This window comes from Puntigrus tetrazona, chromosome 2 (assembly GCF_018831695.1).
Source record: "Puntigrus tetrazona isolate hp1 chromosome 2, ASM1883169v1, whole genome shotgun sequence".
NCBI lineage: Eukaryota > Metazoa > Chordata > Actinopteri > Cypriniformes > Cyprinidae > Puntigrus > Puntigrus tetrazona.
Genome location: NC_056700.1, coordinates 13,367,930 through 13,385,523, shown reverse-complemented (window position 1 = coordinate 13,385,523; position 17,594 = coordinate 13,367,930). Strand labels below are relative to the sequence as shown.

The following is a 17,594-nucleotide window of genomic DNA, read 5'->3' as shown; positions in this document are numbered from 1 at the left end:
AAAATGCATTACGTAAAATAATAAAATAAAAATGTCAAAACAACCCCGCAAATAATTCTTTGAAGTAAACTCTTGCTGACTGTGGAATTAAATATAGTTTGACCTGGTGTGAAAAATGTGCATTTGAAATTGACTTCCCTGCCATCAAATTATTATGGTCTTTTCATACATAATAATAAAGTGCTGATGTTACTTTGCATACAGATAACACTTAGATAGTCCAAGCCTCAGGCGCAAACAAACAATTTAGCATGGAGAAATATATTAGCACACAGTACAGTATACAGTGAAATACACTCACATGCATAAACATCCTCTCAATGTCCTTGACCAAAAAGCACATTAAGCTTCTTTCAGTATCTTCAGCGCGTCAGTGCTACACCACCAAAACAGATCTTCTTCAAATGACCTTTGACTTTTTGCTAATACAGGAGAATTACTGTCTTGACAGGCCGCATATAGAGCTTAACTTAATTCAATTGTCTGCTATTCTCAGTCCCCATACTAGAGGCTCTTCTTTTGACTCCTGTGTGTAAGCGCCTGTGATTGATGGAGATAATGAATGAGTCTACATCTATTACCGTGATGCGGGCCGCTGTGTGAAGTAATATCAAAGCAGGGACGTGGTGGGAACGCTGAGCGCTGGAGAGGCCAGGGGCCCCGAGCAGCCAGTCTCACTGATATATGGCACTGCCTCAGGCTACCTGGCAACTGACTAACCCATGCTAATGCAATATGTTCACTTTTAGAGCAGCTCAGATTGCCGTTCTTCACATAGCAGTCAAACTCATTTAGAAATAGAGAGGGGGAATAGTGAATATAGCTGCTTTTGTTTTAAAACCCAGCACCGACTAAAGCCGGTGAAAGAAGATGATATAGAAAACAGGAGATATTTTAAACAGTGCCTGTTAGCATTGACTTCAACTGTATGAAAAAATCACAAAGAATCAATTTTGTTTATCAAGATTCTTCAAAATATCTTCTTTTGTGTTCCTCAGAAAAGAAGAGTCATCCCGTGCATGTTTGGTGAGTAAATAACATAAATTTCATTTTTGGGTGGACTGTGCCTTTAATATTTTCACTTGGGCCATGAAATGTATCTAGGGAATAGATGAAGTCATAAAATTTAATCTTTTCCATATATTGCATATGGTGCCACTTACAGTACAGTTCTTTATATAGCAGCTTTTATGGATGCTCTAAGTGTTTGACATACAACCACCATCACCTTACTGACGACTGGATAAAAGTTAGCAAAAGATAGCTGATTTTTAAAGTGAATTAGTTTGTCATTTTATTGCACTATACTAGTCTTTGAGTGGTAGGGAAGGAGTGTGCAGTAGAGAGAGAGAGAGCGAGAGAGAGACAGAGAGAGAGAGAGACAGAGAGAGAGAGAGAGAGAGAGAGACAGAGAGAGAGAGAGAGAGAGAGAGAGAGACTAAAAGACGGCTTTGGAAACAGCTGCCAGGGCTCACTGGAGTTATATCACGTCTCCCTGTACAGGCAGCAGAACTCTGGCAACATGCATCATCTGTACAGATTTGTAAGGGTTTTTCCTCAAAGGCTAATTCATTCGAAACTGTATGGCTAAAATCAGATGATATCAATATTAAGGAAAGGACTTAAATCAGGGAATCATACATTAGAGGTACTTATAAACAAAGCTCAGTTGGAATGACTCTCTCCCTACACCACTAAAAATATACATTAATAAATAACTAATCAGTTAATAAAATCTACTAAATTACTATTAAATAAAATATTTATTCCAATAAAGAAAAAAAAAAGAAGAAAAATCATCTAACACTTTATAATCACTATATAATCAAAAAACTAAAATGACATTTATATGAACAGGTAAAAATAAACATTTTCTTTTTTCTTTTCTTTTATCTTAATACAAAAATTCAATACATGTGAAAATGTTACACTTTTGTATGTCTGGCAACAGCCAGTGCTCCACAGAGAGATCCGATCTCACATCACACAGTGCATATGAGATTACATGTAGAATCAAAAAGAAAAGAAAAAAAAAAAAAAAAAAAGACAGACTAAGTTTCTAAATTTAGAAGAACAGTGGCAGCATCTCAGTGCAGCTTGAAGAAACCTTGTGCATACAGATTTCTTGTGCATACAACAAACTCACTGGATTATTACAATTAATAGTGAAAGGTATGTTTGGAAATGTAAACTACTGACACTCTACAACAAAGAAAGAACTGTCTTAAAAAGAGTTTATTTTATTTACATTAAGTTTTTATTTGCTTCGCCTTCATCTACTCGTGTCACAAAATATAAAAATTCAAAGAGACTTCCCTGAACGCTCCCCCATCAGTCATCAGTCAAGCAAACTAAACTCTCCCTAGTTGAGCCAATGTTGCCTTGTCATACACCGGTCAGCATGTAATTCTAGTGCTACTGAAAAAAACTAAGCTAAGGCTTACATCTCGTGTCCTTACAAACACGGTTAACAGTAACATAACCTCTGGCTCCTTGTGCATATTAAGTAAATATGAATTTGCGTAAAGCCTTACCCGCTTTTCTGAACCTCATTCCAGGCGTCTGTAGTGAAGCAGCTCAGATCCCACAGCACCGCACAGTTCATCTGACACCCAGCCTGATCATGTGACACAGATGAAAGACAGCAATACCTCTACTGGCTCATCTGCTTACTGGTTTACTTTGCAGTATTGACGCTTGTATCTTCACACTGGTGCTTCCACTGAATGTGGAATTTCAGAAAGTACAATGAGCTAGAGCAATGGGGTTTGAAACGGACAGCACGGGCAGGATTTCACACAATGACACTGGTGTGAACCCAAATTTGAAACCTCAACACAATCAACACATCACTGAGGACCACTGGTAGAGTTGCATGTGCTTTGTTCTTCACTTTTCAGCAGGCTTTAGATGACTACAATACGTGTGTGTGAGAGGGAAAGGTGCATATACAGTCGGTCAGATATTCAGGTGACTAGATCTTCGGTGGTTTAAATGATCCATATGCCTTCTTATTGCTCATTTTATCATTACATAGTCATTGCTATTTCATTAAAAGCAACGCTACAATGCTGGTTTACACACACACACACACACTGCATTTTAGATGATTTCTGAAGGATCATGTGACTATGAAGAGTGGTGTAACGGTTGCTGAAAATTCACATGTGCCAAAACAAGAATAAACTACATTTTAATATATACTGTAAAAATATTGCATTAATATTGGCATGTTTGTAATAACACATAATAGCTTTAATTCTAGGTTCTGGTTAACCAGAAGCAAGAGGTACACTATATGTTTAAAAGCACATGGTACGCTGTCAAATACAATCATACTGATAACCGTTGGGTAAGTACTAATGCACACAACCCAGGAAATGCAATTTACTAAAGGCCGCCATGACATTTGGTGCATTAACTGGGTTACGTGTGAAAACCCAGACCCTGGAAAAAGGTGAGCGGAAGAAAAAGACGCGATCAAGGACTGAGAAAAGGCGGAGCGGGATATGAAAAAGTGTTCAGAATTGAAAACGACTTTCAATTCCAGAATCGGATGAGGAATAGGATTTTGATGTAAAATTACAATTTTAATTCTACCTGTGATTTCCTGTGTGAATCTTTGTTGTTGTTTTTGCTTGAAACGGGCTGTGAAAATGTATTCATCTTTGCATCATTCATGAATCATTCTTTGATCAATCATTCTTTGAGTTAATCTTAATTGATTCATTGTATCATGCGTTCATGAATCCCGTGAGCTTTTTTAATTTCAGTAAGAATCAGGATCGAAATTGATCAAATTCATACAATATCCAGGCCTAGTTAAGGGGAGAAGAGGTAAAGCCTGGGTATTTAAAGAGCTGATGAAAAAGCAAGACAAGACGAGATGACACATAGACGTAAATATATAAAAATACTATTATTTACAGCATATAATAACTCCACTAGTAGTGTTCTCTCTATTCATAACAGACAACAAAATGCATATTTAAATATTAAATCACTTTAATGGTGAAATGGTCTGCATGCACCACTGGCAGGTGTAAAGAGAGACGGCCCACGACCTCTCCAGAGGGAAGTGCTCTGTGATTTCAGGATCAATGGGCCTCTCAGCTAAAACTGCATGAGGATGAAAATGGAGGCCTCTCATGGAGAGCAGTCACTAGAGCGGCTCACTAGAGCGCTGCGCTGGCTACAACAGTGTCATTCATCCGGCAGACGAAGCTCACAAACACCGTTACACAAGGACATACAGCCTCCACGCTAAAGCTCGAAAACTATGACGAACACTGGAGTATTTAAATACATTTTTAGTGGCAAGTCAAAACAGAACAATGCAGTTATTCATTTAGTTAAAAGAAGTAGAACTGCTAAAAATCAAAACATCATTCAAAAAATGAAAGGTTCCATAGTATCATAATTGATTTTAGATATGACGACAGCATGCTTTTTGAATACTAAAATGATTTTGAAGGGATTTAATAATCGTATAGGTCTTCCTAAAAACGCCACTGTTCATACAATACAATAAATATTTGTGTTATGTAAGATTTTTTTTTTTTTTAGACTCATGCTGCATTTATTTGACTGAAAATACAGTAGACAGTAATACTGTGAAAAAGAAAAAATATATATATATAGACATTTACCAACAAGGGTGAATTAGGCCATGACTATCAGCCAAAACTGGACTCTTTGAAGGTACCCCTTTAAATATCATGACATATAAATATGGTAATCATACTGTACCGAGTATGATCACATTAATAGATTGATCATTTCATTCCAGGGTGCTATGTACGGTAAATACGGCTGTGGACACGTAAATAACTGTAGAGGCTGAAAGAGATTGGTTTTCCAGCAGTTAGAGATGAGTAAGAGAGCGCAGTGCCGGGGGTGGCCATCGAGTGGGCGTGCAGACTGGCACCTCACTGACGCCAGCCTTCCAGCACATCAATCACTGCTGGCGCACACAGACAACCTTCCTCTACTGCCTCTGCATAAGAATTACTACTTTTATTACTTCAGAAGGAGGCCAAGCCTGTGGGATCTTCACTACAATTGAACGAATACTCTGTCTGAACGAGTCGATGCAAGATTCTGGTGACAAGCCTGTCCACATTGCTGAAAATGTTATAGATATCCTATATTTATCTATATATCTTGATCCATCCATCCATCCATCCATCCATCCATCCATCCATCCAAGGCCCATAATATTGGCTGACATGTTTCTTTTTTTAAGACCTGCATTGCCAATGGGTTTTTCCATTTGGCCAATGTGTTTTTTTGTTTGAATTTGAAAATGGGGCTTTTTTGACTGCACTGAAAATTCCAGCATCCGAGCATCCATTTTCTGTAAACTGGATTTGGACAGATATTTCTGTCACTGGACATGCACAACGTCAAAAGGTTCCTTCAAACTATTAAAAATGTTATTTCAATTTAAAGCTGCAGTTAGATCCCATGTCATATTCACTATTTACTGCATGTTTTTTATTTGAAAAAAAAAAATCTCCATAGACTGACTTAGATTATCTTTCTGAAAAGTACTATTATAGAATTACAGAAATAACCAGCTGACATCTAAATAAACCTTTTTATTTTACAGATATTTTTTGTCAAGTTTTTTCATATTTAATAATTCACAAACAATTTTACCTTCAGTTTTACCTTCATAATTTAAATAATTCAACATTTTATATATTGGTGCAAAATAAATAAATAAATAAATACCAATCAACCGCCATTATAAAATATATATTTATTACAAAATAAAATATGATATATATATATATATATATATATATATATATATATATATATAAAATACTGCATTTGTTTAATAAATTATTATTATTATTATTATTATCATTATTATATATAAATAATACTGCATTTAATACTGCATTTGTTTAATAAATAATAAATTATTATTATCATTATTAATAATAATAAATTGCCATTTAATTCAATAACATTTTTGACACATCACATTTCAGTGTGATTACAGGTCTTTTTGTGCTTTTGACCCATATATACAATATACAAAATTTCACACACACTCAAGCAGCACCGGCTTCACAGAAGTGAGATAAAATTATGCCCTCTCACCTTATCCACAAATCTGACAGATACTTTGCCTTCAGCTCAGTCTCTCCAATCATGGCTTGGTTATTATTCTCCCTAATTAGGAGGCATGTGACCACACAAGCCTTGTGACCCTAGTTCAACCCTTTAGTCTCATCTCAGAAGCCCAGATACATCAGCTTAAAGGGACAGCGCACATTAGATTCCCACAGCATAATGACATACACACAAACATTACTTTAATTAGATAAAAGACACTCCCTCCAAGCACATAAGAAGTCGTTCATTTAGAGCAGTAATGACCCAAAGCCTGTGTTATGCTTAAATCCCAAGTCTGCCGAGCTTTTCCTCTGACCCCACAAGACCTTCTCCTCACCTCTGGACGCCTCAGTGAGTCACACAAGCCCAGTGTGCAAGTGTGTGGGCCTGGAGCAAAGCGAATCTGCTGTTCTATCTCAAGCAATTACACTCAGTCATAATGACAATGATGAATACGAAACAGCAGGAAGCTTCAGAGTTTTCTTTAGACACACGCGAGACGGGCTAACTTCCGCTTAATGATTCACGCACCCGTAGCTTCATTGTGATGTAGCTATTTTTAATATAACGGCACCGATGCAACAGTGCCAGGCCGCATTCATTGCACTTGCCCACCAGAGTCGGCGCGCTAATGGGAAGTTTTCAATTGAAAATGCTACAGAAGTTTTAGGTTTGAGCTGAAAATTGAACGCCACATCAGAGCTGTAATCTTTGTGGTCACAACAAAAGGCAGCTAATCCACATTGTATGATGTAATATCAGCTTTTGTGTTTTTTGAGCATTATAACTATTCTACTATTCTAAGGTTTTACAATTACATCTTCAAACAATGCACGATTAAAGAATCATCTCTCCTATAAAGTTTTTTGTTTAATACTTGTTTAAATATTGTTTAAAAATGGGCTTGAAAACTCGAAATCCTTACACTTTTTAGTTTAGTCAACTAAAATATTGCAGTTGTTACTTAAACTAACATTAAGTAACTTAAAATTTCAAGTTGACCAAATAAAAAAAAATTGTCAGCTGGCTAATAAAGAATTTCAAGTCGATTAAATGTTTTACAGTGTATGTTACGTCCCTTGTTTATTCAATGTTTTTTTGAATTTTGTCTAGGAATATTGGTCGCACCTAAAATTATTTGCTTGTTTAAAGATGGTAAAAGAACACAACAAGCCACTTATTAGTCGTGATTTTTACTTTTCTTTTAAGTGAAATAGAGCATTTAAATAATGAAAACATACAATATTTACATTTCAGGTGATAGATCAGCAAACACTCTGTGGAGAGGAGAGAGCAAAAGAGATCTTCAGCGTACAAGACGGCGTCGCTATACTTGCTATCAAAACAAAAAATACATAATAAGCACCATCTCCGTAAGCCTAGTGCGCTTATCCAATGAAACTCTATGTGATGGAAATGTAGGTCGCGACCTGTTTACCTCACTCTTGACCCCCTCCGGCCAGCACACGCTCAAGAGGATAGCGAAGTTTCACAGGTATCGCACGTGTATCGAACACACAGAAATCACAGGAGCCGCGGCCACATATAACAAACAAAGATGTGAGAGCGCTGCAAAACAACAAAGCAACATCAATCAGTCTGTCAGACTGGTCTCTCAAGAGAAGGCCGCCCTCTACCCAGCCCACCTTAAAGTGAACCAAAAATACTTTAGAAAATTTGAATTTAGACACACGATTAATAGAGGCATCAGTAATAATCAAAAGATGAACATTTATTAGTAAGCGGTTTAATCATTATTTATTATTTAATTATTAAGTCTAATATGTTCGTTTGTTTCATTAATAATTAATAAATATTATTTTCCAACCTATTTTCAGTTCATGTTAAGCAAGAAATATAAGCATTTTAAACAATAGTTTAAATGTTAAATATAACTACTCAGTTTGGGATAAACAATTAATCCAACTGCTGGGTCAAATCTTAAGGAACAAACTGATAAAACTAACTAACTAAATAAATATATAGCCTAAAACATCAATTGACTGACTAAAATAAATAATCAAAATGAATATAAAAAGTCAAAAGTTGTTTTGTTTTTAATGTAGGTATGAGATAAAACCGCTTGATCTAGTCCATCTGTAAGAACAGGTGGTATAGAATACAATGAGAATAGATCTAATATAAAAAGAATTTGCTTACAATTTAACTTTTTCTGTATATCTGTCCAAACCTTACAAGTAATAATAATGGATTGGCAGTAGCTTTCTACTCAGTAACTCGGGGGAAGAAATGGTGCAGCAGCAAGAAGGACACCTTCAATTTGTGATTCTTTTAAGCGTTGCCATACAGGAGAGTCAGCATATTCTGCTTGCCAAATCCATCCAGCTCTTATCTGGACTGCACAGTAAAATAAACAGAAATTGGGGAACTGCAGCTTTTACAGAATGGCCTGTGCTGAGGTTTCAGCTTAACCTGTGCCATGTTCTCTTTCCAAACAAATCTGGAGGTAAGTACATGTACGCCTGAACGCGAAGAATAAACTTGTTCAATGTCTGCGGCTAATCGAAAAATCTTAATACAGTTCATATGACAAAACAATAATATAAAAAAGAATATCATCTTTTAAGATTAATTATGAATGAAAAGTATTCACACTGAATTCTGTCCTGTAGGCATATAATCTTGAAATTGTATAATCTCCAAATCATGTTTGAGATTTGAGACTTGAATTTATATATATATATATATATATATATATATATATATATATATATATATATATATATATATATATATATATATATATATATATATTTATTTTATTTTTTTTTTTATTTATTTATTTTTTTTTCAAGTGAGCAGTTTCCCATTTTATCCTCATTCTCATACTAGTATTGTTTGATTCTTTTGGCTCTCTGCTAGTAAGAATGTCATACTCCCTCACTGCTTCAACGTGCTTAATCTTTTAAGCACAGAATCATCTTTAGATAAGGTCTATTCCTACTCCTTCGAGAATATAGTAGACTTTTTCTTCTTCTTTTGCCAGAAGAGCAGACAATAATTAGGCCTCTTAAGTAAGCCTTCAGTGAATCCCAAAATTACCCCGGGATGCAGAGTCTTCATTCACACTTACAAAAGTCTCAATATTTGTATTTGAGTATATCATGAACTAAAAGTAAATGAGTCCTAAATATCCAACATTTAAAGCTGGGTGTGGATGCAATTTTAAGATTGCTTCCTGTCATCTGTGTGAGAAAAGGGAGAAAAGGGAGTAAATGAAACTCTTAATTTCTACAAAATTATCATCTACTTTATCTGTTTATACTTCTAATTTATCTACACTTCTAATTGTCCAAGAACCCTGAAAAATAAAAGTTCCTAAATAATTAATAAGCATCACAACTGTTTTCAACATTAATAATAATAAGTGATGTTGCTTATGTAGCAAACCACCATACTATAATGATTTCTGAAGGACCATGTAAGACAGCCTTCATCGTTGTCATCGAATTAATAAATTACATTTTATTAATTACATTACAATGATAAATGTATTCATATTTCTCAATATTACTTTTTAACTGCATTTTTAATAAAATAAATGCAATTGTAAAATTGTAAAATGTCTTTTTAAATTATTAGTGCTGGGCAATGATTAATCATGATAAATAAACATTTTTTTGAGTACATATATGTGTGTGTACTGTGCTTATTTATTATGTACATGCACACACATGTCTGTATATATTCAAGAAAATAAATATTTTATAATATAAATATAAATATATGCACATGTAAATGCATGCTAATATTTTCAAATTCTAAATTATATACTGCATGTGTGTAATACTTAATATATGTGTGTGAACTGTGTGCATTTATTATTTTATTTTGCCCAGATCTAGAAATGATATATTTACTGGAAAATTGCCCAGGCAATTTTTTCAAATATGACTAGTCAACCATCATGACTCCTAATGCATAATCTGACTAGACAGAAGGACAAAACAGCAAAAACTAATTAGATCTAATGTATCTTAATTGTTCTTCCACAAAGAGTGATATGAAAAATAAAAACACATGGAGATTTTTGTTTAAAACAATTCTCACATATCAGCTCTAAACACTTATGCATATCAAATACAAACATCTGAGACAAAGTCTCCTCGAGCTTCAGTTTTGAAGAGAAACCTCTATTACTGTGTCCTGATTCAACGAGGTGCTCAACACAATAACAACTTGAATTCAAACCCTACAAAATATTGATAATTAAAAAAGAAAAAAAGTTTACCATAGCACATTTTGCAAAGAATAAAGCAAATGTAAACAGTGGAGGAGACTAAACATTTATTAAGCACTTGTTAAACAACTATACCAATGCAATCTCATGGCAAATTTTTAACTAATTGGTGGCTACTTTAAATAATCAGGGTTAGCGATGGGTCTTCATGCTAACTTTTTATGTTATCTTACAGATCAATCAGATTGATGCATGTAAACAAACCCATTGACAAATGTCCAACAAAGAGCGAAAGCAAAAAATGTCTTTGGCCACCAGGACCCAATCCACTCAGTCGCTCTCCAAGCACACTAATTCCCAGCGCTGGGGGAAAGAGTCGCATTCAGTCTGACCTTTCAGCTCACAGCCCACAAATGTCATCCAGCCTTTGATATTCCACTGCACAGTCATGTGACTTCTGCTAAAATCCTTACATGGGGTCCGCATCTAAATGCTAGCATATGCCTCGCAGAAGAAAACAAGTCAGTCAAAATGTGTACAAAAAGTGCAAAATCAGTATTACGATGACATTTAATATGTCGTACGAACTCAATAAAAAGCTCGAAAGATACCTGCTTTGAGATTTACAGTTGATCGTTATTAAAATGTGATAGCTTCTGCACATGCGGTTACGAGAGAGAGAGAGAGAGAGATAAGTCAGAAATCTCAACTGATTGATTGAAAATGATTGTTTCAAGCTCCTTGGGAGAGAATGATGATCCTGAATAGACTGTATTTAATCCCAGTGTGACCTAGATTATGAATAAAAAATGCAGGAACATGATATGCGTGCTTGGACCAATCTAATATATCCAAATCTTTGTTCTGTAAGATATTCTTACAACAACAGCAACGCAGAGCAGATTGTAATCTAACAACGGCTGTGGCATTTAACCGTTTTACATTTTAACAGGGATGAAGTCTGTTTAATCTTTGTCTAAACGAGCCACAACATTAAACGGCCCCATACTCAACATTTACAGTAACAGCATGACCATTCAGTCCACCGACTACAAAAAGGTAAAAAAACATTCAAGTTTACATAAAGCATAGCACAATAGCCTGCCGTCCTGGCAATACAATTACCCAGCATCCTTCAGTGGGCCTGGATGTGCTGTGATTAGAGGCTTGAGGGATCTCCTGCTTGATCTGCCTCTCATTCCTCTAGTCTGCTAGTCTCGAATCCTGCCGTTATGAGCTACACAGGAACAGTGGGAACCAGGGACGACGCTGATTAGTTCGGGGAAATCCTGAAGGGTTCATGGGAACACTTCTGGCTGTGAATAAATTGTGTTTGGGACTAACGCTGATCAAGCTGGCAGATGTTTCAGGAAAACACAATCTTTGATCCTGAAAAGCAGAGAAGTACATTGGAGTCCAAAAGTTGAAACGCTGAGATTTAAAAATTCAGTGCAATAAAGGCTATTAATTTTGGTGACAAAAAGAAATCAATAAGTTTTCATTGTTTTGTTTTTAATGCATTTATACAAAATTGTGTATCATTTTTTCCCAATAACTAATTTATTAGTATAAGTTGTATTGTTGTACTTTTACATTTACATGATAATTTAATTCATAATTGAGGTAAATTTGAATAAATTGAGTACATTTTCTGTTATGCTCACCAAATCTGCATTTATTTATTAATCAATACAGCAAAAATAGCAATATTGTGTAATATTATTACAATTTAAAATAACCGTTTTCAATTTTAATATTTAAAAAAAAAAGTGATTTATTCCTCAGATAAAGATGCTGAATCTAGCCTTCAGTGTCACGCGGTCATTCAGAAATCATTCTAATATATATGTGTAATATAGGCGTTACAATATGCTGATGTTATTCTCAAGAAACCTTTCTTTCTAGTATTGATATTGAAAACCATTTTCCTGCTTGATATTTTTGTAAAAAAAAAAAAAGAAAATCAGGTGTCTTATGAACAGAAAGTACAAATGAATTTATTAGCATTTTATACGAAATAGAAATCCTGTGTAGGAACATATATGTTTGTCACTTTGATAAATTAAAAGTGCTACATAAATAATAAGTGACAGATCACCCCAAAATTACAATTTTGTCATCATTTACTCATCCTCATGTTCTTCTAAACCTTCTTCAACTGAACACAAAAGAAGGTATTACGTATTTGCTTGGTGGAATCGGTTGCAAGTGATAAAAGTCCTATACAACGAACACGTCTCCTCTGCCAAAAAGGAAGACCCATTCAAACAAAAGTTTAGTTAAAATTGTGTCTAGGTAAGTGATGACCTGAATCTTCCAAGAGAGATCAGCTCTCCCATAATGTCTGGGCTTTGCTGCCTCCACAGAACCGACTGATGGCATTTTAACACTTCATATCTCACCCTGCAGAGGGAACAAAATATAAGGGATAAAGCGCAGCAAGACACAGTCAGGGTCAATCTTGTTTGAATGCAATAAACAACTCCATGTCCGTAGTTTTTCAGCATATGCGGAGCATAGCATCCTCTACTCCTCCTCAGCCCTCTCTCGCTTTCCCTTCTTTTCCCCCGCTCTCTTCCTTCTAGCTATTGTGACAGCATCTTGTTCTTCCCCAATGTGAGGGCTCCCCCACCCCACCATGCTTCTGTCTGCAGTGGCCCAGTTAGTGCTAGATTATTCCGCTTACATCATCGCATTTCTCTGCATCTCCCACTGTCTTTTGTGCCACCCCAACCACTCTTGATCTGCGTGGGCACATTTAAGCCTCCTGGATCTGTCCAAGTGGCCTGCTGCGACCCACTGCGCTGCCGCCTTCTTCAATCAATCATATTTTTACCCAAGAAGATGAGGGAAGGGTCCAGACGCTGTCATTCTAGTCACGTCTAAAACTGTCACTAACTCACTGAGACAAGTCTCGCGAAATCTCTTGGAATCATATCACCATTTTAAAAGAGTCATAGCGTATTTGATCAGATCATTATGATTTTTATTATTTAACTGTAATTTTACAAAGCTACGAAAATACTTCTTGCACGTAAAGAAAAATAACTACTTCTTTCCTAGGATGTAATCAATGTGAATACATTCAGCATGCACATGCTGTCTACTGAATGTAAACTAAGTTGATATTCAATTTCACTGCTATTGACTCGTGAAATTACGGTTGAACCCCTGATATCGCATGGACAGTTGTCTCTGCTATGTTTCGTTGCGTTGATCATGGTATTATGCTTCTACGGAGGGTCAGAGAGCTCATAAAAGAGCTCATTGTGGAACTTCATAAATTACGGTTGAACCACTAATGTCATATGGACTATTTTAACAATGTGCTTACTATACCTCTGGGCCCTAAACATGGTAGTTTCCATGCAGTCTATGGAGTGTTCAGATGAATGAATGAAGGTCTTATGAGTTTGGAACGAGAAGAGGGTTATACACCTAATATAAAGCCAAAAAGCACCAAACAGTCATAATGTAGTAAGACATTGTTAAAATAATCCATGTGACATCAGTTGTTCAACCTTCAGACACATCAATGCGTGTTCATGACAGCATCACTATCACAACGGTATTGTGCCTCTTTATGAATGACTCACAAGGGATGATTTTGTTAACAAACACCGCAACTAAATGTTAAAATTGCCTTTGTAATTTGAAAAAGCTTAAATAAAATGCAATATAACTATTATATGAAAAAACTTAAATGAAAAGTATAACAAACTAAAATAGTGTTTCAACTGAAAAACTAAGTTAAATAAAAATTTAGCTAAAAATTAAATTGGAAACTGAAAATCCAAATCAAAATATTATTAAAAACTTCAATACTGCATAAATAGCACTGTTTCATAAAAAGCTTATGACAAAGGAATTTGGTTCATTGTGTTACACTGGCATAATTAACACAACGCCTCACTTAAAACTGGACACAAGTTTTAAAGAATTTTACAAAATCCTGTTTTCTGTAAGGAGAAAAATTCACATTGTAGGACAGCTTTTGGTCGTCGTGGAAGTCTACTGTCTACTTTCACAGAAAGAGCACCCCAATTGATTTCTTCTAAAGAATATCTCGAGTTTCAATAATAGCACTTGTGCATTTACGGTGTGAGCCAAGGACTAGGAGAATCGGGCAGTCAGAACGTGTAGTCAATTACTCTGTTGACATTTAAAAATGAAGAAAGGGTCTTTATCATTTCCATTATTCTCCACCCTCAGGATGCCAGAAACCTCTGCCGAGGGGGCGATAGCCCTCTGAATGCCCTCGTGAAACAAAAAAAGCTGGGTTTTCTGCACGCCTCATAACACCGAATCTGTGTGATAATTTCATGAGGAATTTCACTGTAGTTCATAAGAAAGCCTGCATCTCCTCATCGCTCAAATGACAGAATGAGATCTATAATGATAGGGAGGCACAGCTGGTATCCCAAGATTAAGCCAATAGATACACCACCATGGCAACATCTGTTTTTTTTTTTAAATTAATGATCGTAGGAGTGCTATAGAGACACTTTGACATTAGAGCAAAAAGCATGCCTCAATTCTCTAAATATTCCCTTCTAATGTCTAAATTCAGCAATTTAACAATGAAAAATTACATTCATTCATTTTTTTTGGACTCTTATTCTGAATGCAGTCACTCACTGTAGTGATACACTGGAATTGATATAACGCTGAATTTCATATTCATTTTTAGCTGAATTATTCCTTAAAAGTACAACTAAATATGCATATATAAATGCACATCTTCAAAATCACATCAAATGTCGATGCAAATAAATTCAGATATTAACAGTACATTATGTCAAGCAATAAGTAAAACAGATCAGCTGACAAGTCAGTTACGGTGTGGAGACATGTCAGCAATGATGTGTATATTCAAATATTAAAGATGACATCCTTACACACCTCAAATTATGAGGTCTTTAACACTAATATTAATCATTAAGCTTGATGATAATGAATAAGGGCAAGGCCCGTTTTCATTTATGTAGAAGTACATACCCATAACGATAAGCTGTCTTTGGCGATTCATTGAGAGATCTTACAAAAGGGGGGCAATGTAACAAAGATTAAAGCGTGGCCATTCATTATCACACAAGTCTCATTACCGCTATACAGTAAGGCCGGGGAAGCAGAAATTCATTAACTCAAATCCATATAACAAACATTTGGAGAGGCATACAAGCACAAAAAAGTCCTGTTCCAATTGCAGACCTAAAACCAATATATCCGTTATATCAATCAATATAGACAATCAGTCTTTGCTTATTGAACTGACATTGACCAGCTAAACCACAATTGTCAAATCTAAACATACAAAATGCAATTAACCAACACGCTGACCATGCATTTCAGGGAACCGCGTCTTTAATCTGCATGTAATCTTACGGCTGTCAAGCTGAACAATTAAAATGATGAACTATTAAAAGTCTCGGCTCACAAAAGTCTCGCAAACAGATGTAATATCAATTATCACTAAACATGTTCTTTTGAAAACCACAGTGCAGCAAGAAATTATCGCTTCTGACAGTCTGAAGAAATGGCATCAATGGCTGAACTCAAAGGTGACTCATTTTAGACTCACTGATGCCGTAATTGTCTTGTCAAAGTAAGAGCCCCTCATTGAGCCCCTTTTCCTGCTGTGGCCATCTGGTGAGATGACCCGTCTCTCCACTTCCCCTCTGCTGGAAGTGTCACTTCCTGGTCAAGAAACAGGTTCAGCTGCCAAAGATTCACTACTAGTCTACACGACTCTAGCTGCACTCGGGTATAAAAGCTCAGAAACCTTTCTAAAAACAACTGTATAATCTCTTTCACTAGTATATAAGTACATTTTACAAATGTTTATTATATTACAGGTGTATACAATGTCCAGTTGTATGTACTAAGAGACTACTATTCGGACAGTTAACAAAAAACTTTTTAATTATTTTATTTGTTATGTTTAATAACCAAGGAACAGCTAATCCAAAAACCAAAATCCAATCCAAATTAAGACAGAGGACTTCATTTTAGCCAGAAACAATGATTTGAATTTAAAAACATCTTAATGATGGATTGTTTATGATAAACTTTTATCAGCTGTTTGGACTCATTCTGACGGCACCCATTCACTGCACTGGATCCACTGGAGAACAAGAGTTGTAAAGCTAATTTTTTTTAAATCAAACTTAAAGAAACAAACTCTTCTAGGACGGCCTGAGGGTGAGTACATTTCCATTTTTTTCAAATTTTCATTTTTGGTAAACTATTAGTTTAACGACCTATGTTAAAAGTCTACACTGTCGAAATTAAAATTATTTTATTACAATTAAATAATTAAATAATAATGTGACATATGCATAATTATTTGCATTATTTTTAGATTACATTTGAAAGTGTTTCAGTGTAATAACAAAGATGACCTAAATAAAATTTGAGGAAAATTAAAGTAAAAAAAAAAAAATAGGTAAAATACTTTCCATTTGAAGTAACAACACTTGCTCTTGCAAAGATTACCATTTTACAAAATGGTCTGAAGGGGTTTACCTTTAATTGCAGTTAATGAGAAGAACCTCCTCTGTGTTATATCCTCCCAGCACAGTCCTTAGATCCTCTAAATCTAATAGAATGAAAAAATGAAACCTATCAGATATCCAATCATCCATACTCTGCCGGATATAATCTGACAAAACTGAACCCGAAAAAAAAAAATTATTAATCAAATAGGCCTACTCTCATGTTTTAGCAGATGAGAAGTGCGAAGAGCTGATGTATAAACAGTTTTAGAGCTCTAGAGAAAATAACAGCTCAATTGACCCGTCTATGGCTAATTAAGGTAAGCATGTGTATGTGCTGAGTGTAAAGGAGACTTGTGACTCATTAAAGCAGTCAACCTTTCTGCAGTGATTATGGGAAAAAGTGCTGTGGTACTCTCAACTTTTTCCCCTGACTGCCTTTTTAAAACGTGCATAAACGAGGGCGTAGGTGTGCTAGAAAATGTTAATTCAACCTTATTACACACCTGAAATAGTCTGGCACCTCAGTTTTGGACTTCTAAAAGAGAGCCAAATCATCTGTTGTACACATTGTAGAAATGAAGAAAACCAATAAAATTAACACAGCTCTTCATGTTGGAAAAAGCAAAGCAAAGCAAAGCAAAGACCGACGGTGGAAGGAAGACACGTGGAAGAAATGTGAAATAAACTCAGCAGGGTATTTTGTAACGCTCTATAATTTATTTTCTCCAGCCTCTGGTTCTCCCTTCCCTCAGGCCACCTGCATGCTC

At 35.5% G+C, this 17,594-nt stretch overlaps 1 long non-coding RNA gene across 1 annotated transcript in view; it reads right to left on the bottom strand.

The window, feature by feature from the left end:
- Positions 1–16,931, bottom strand: part of LOC122362453 — a 42,017-nt gene extending 25,086 nt beyond the window's left edge. Inside the window, exon 1 of the long non-coding RNA XR_006253121.1 lies at positions 16,856–16,931. This is a non-coding gene — a long non-coding RNA (uncharacterized LOC122362453). The remainder of the gene's footprint in view (positions 1–16,855) is intronic.
- Between the last annotated feature and the right edge of the window lie 663 nt (positions 16,932–17,594).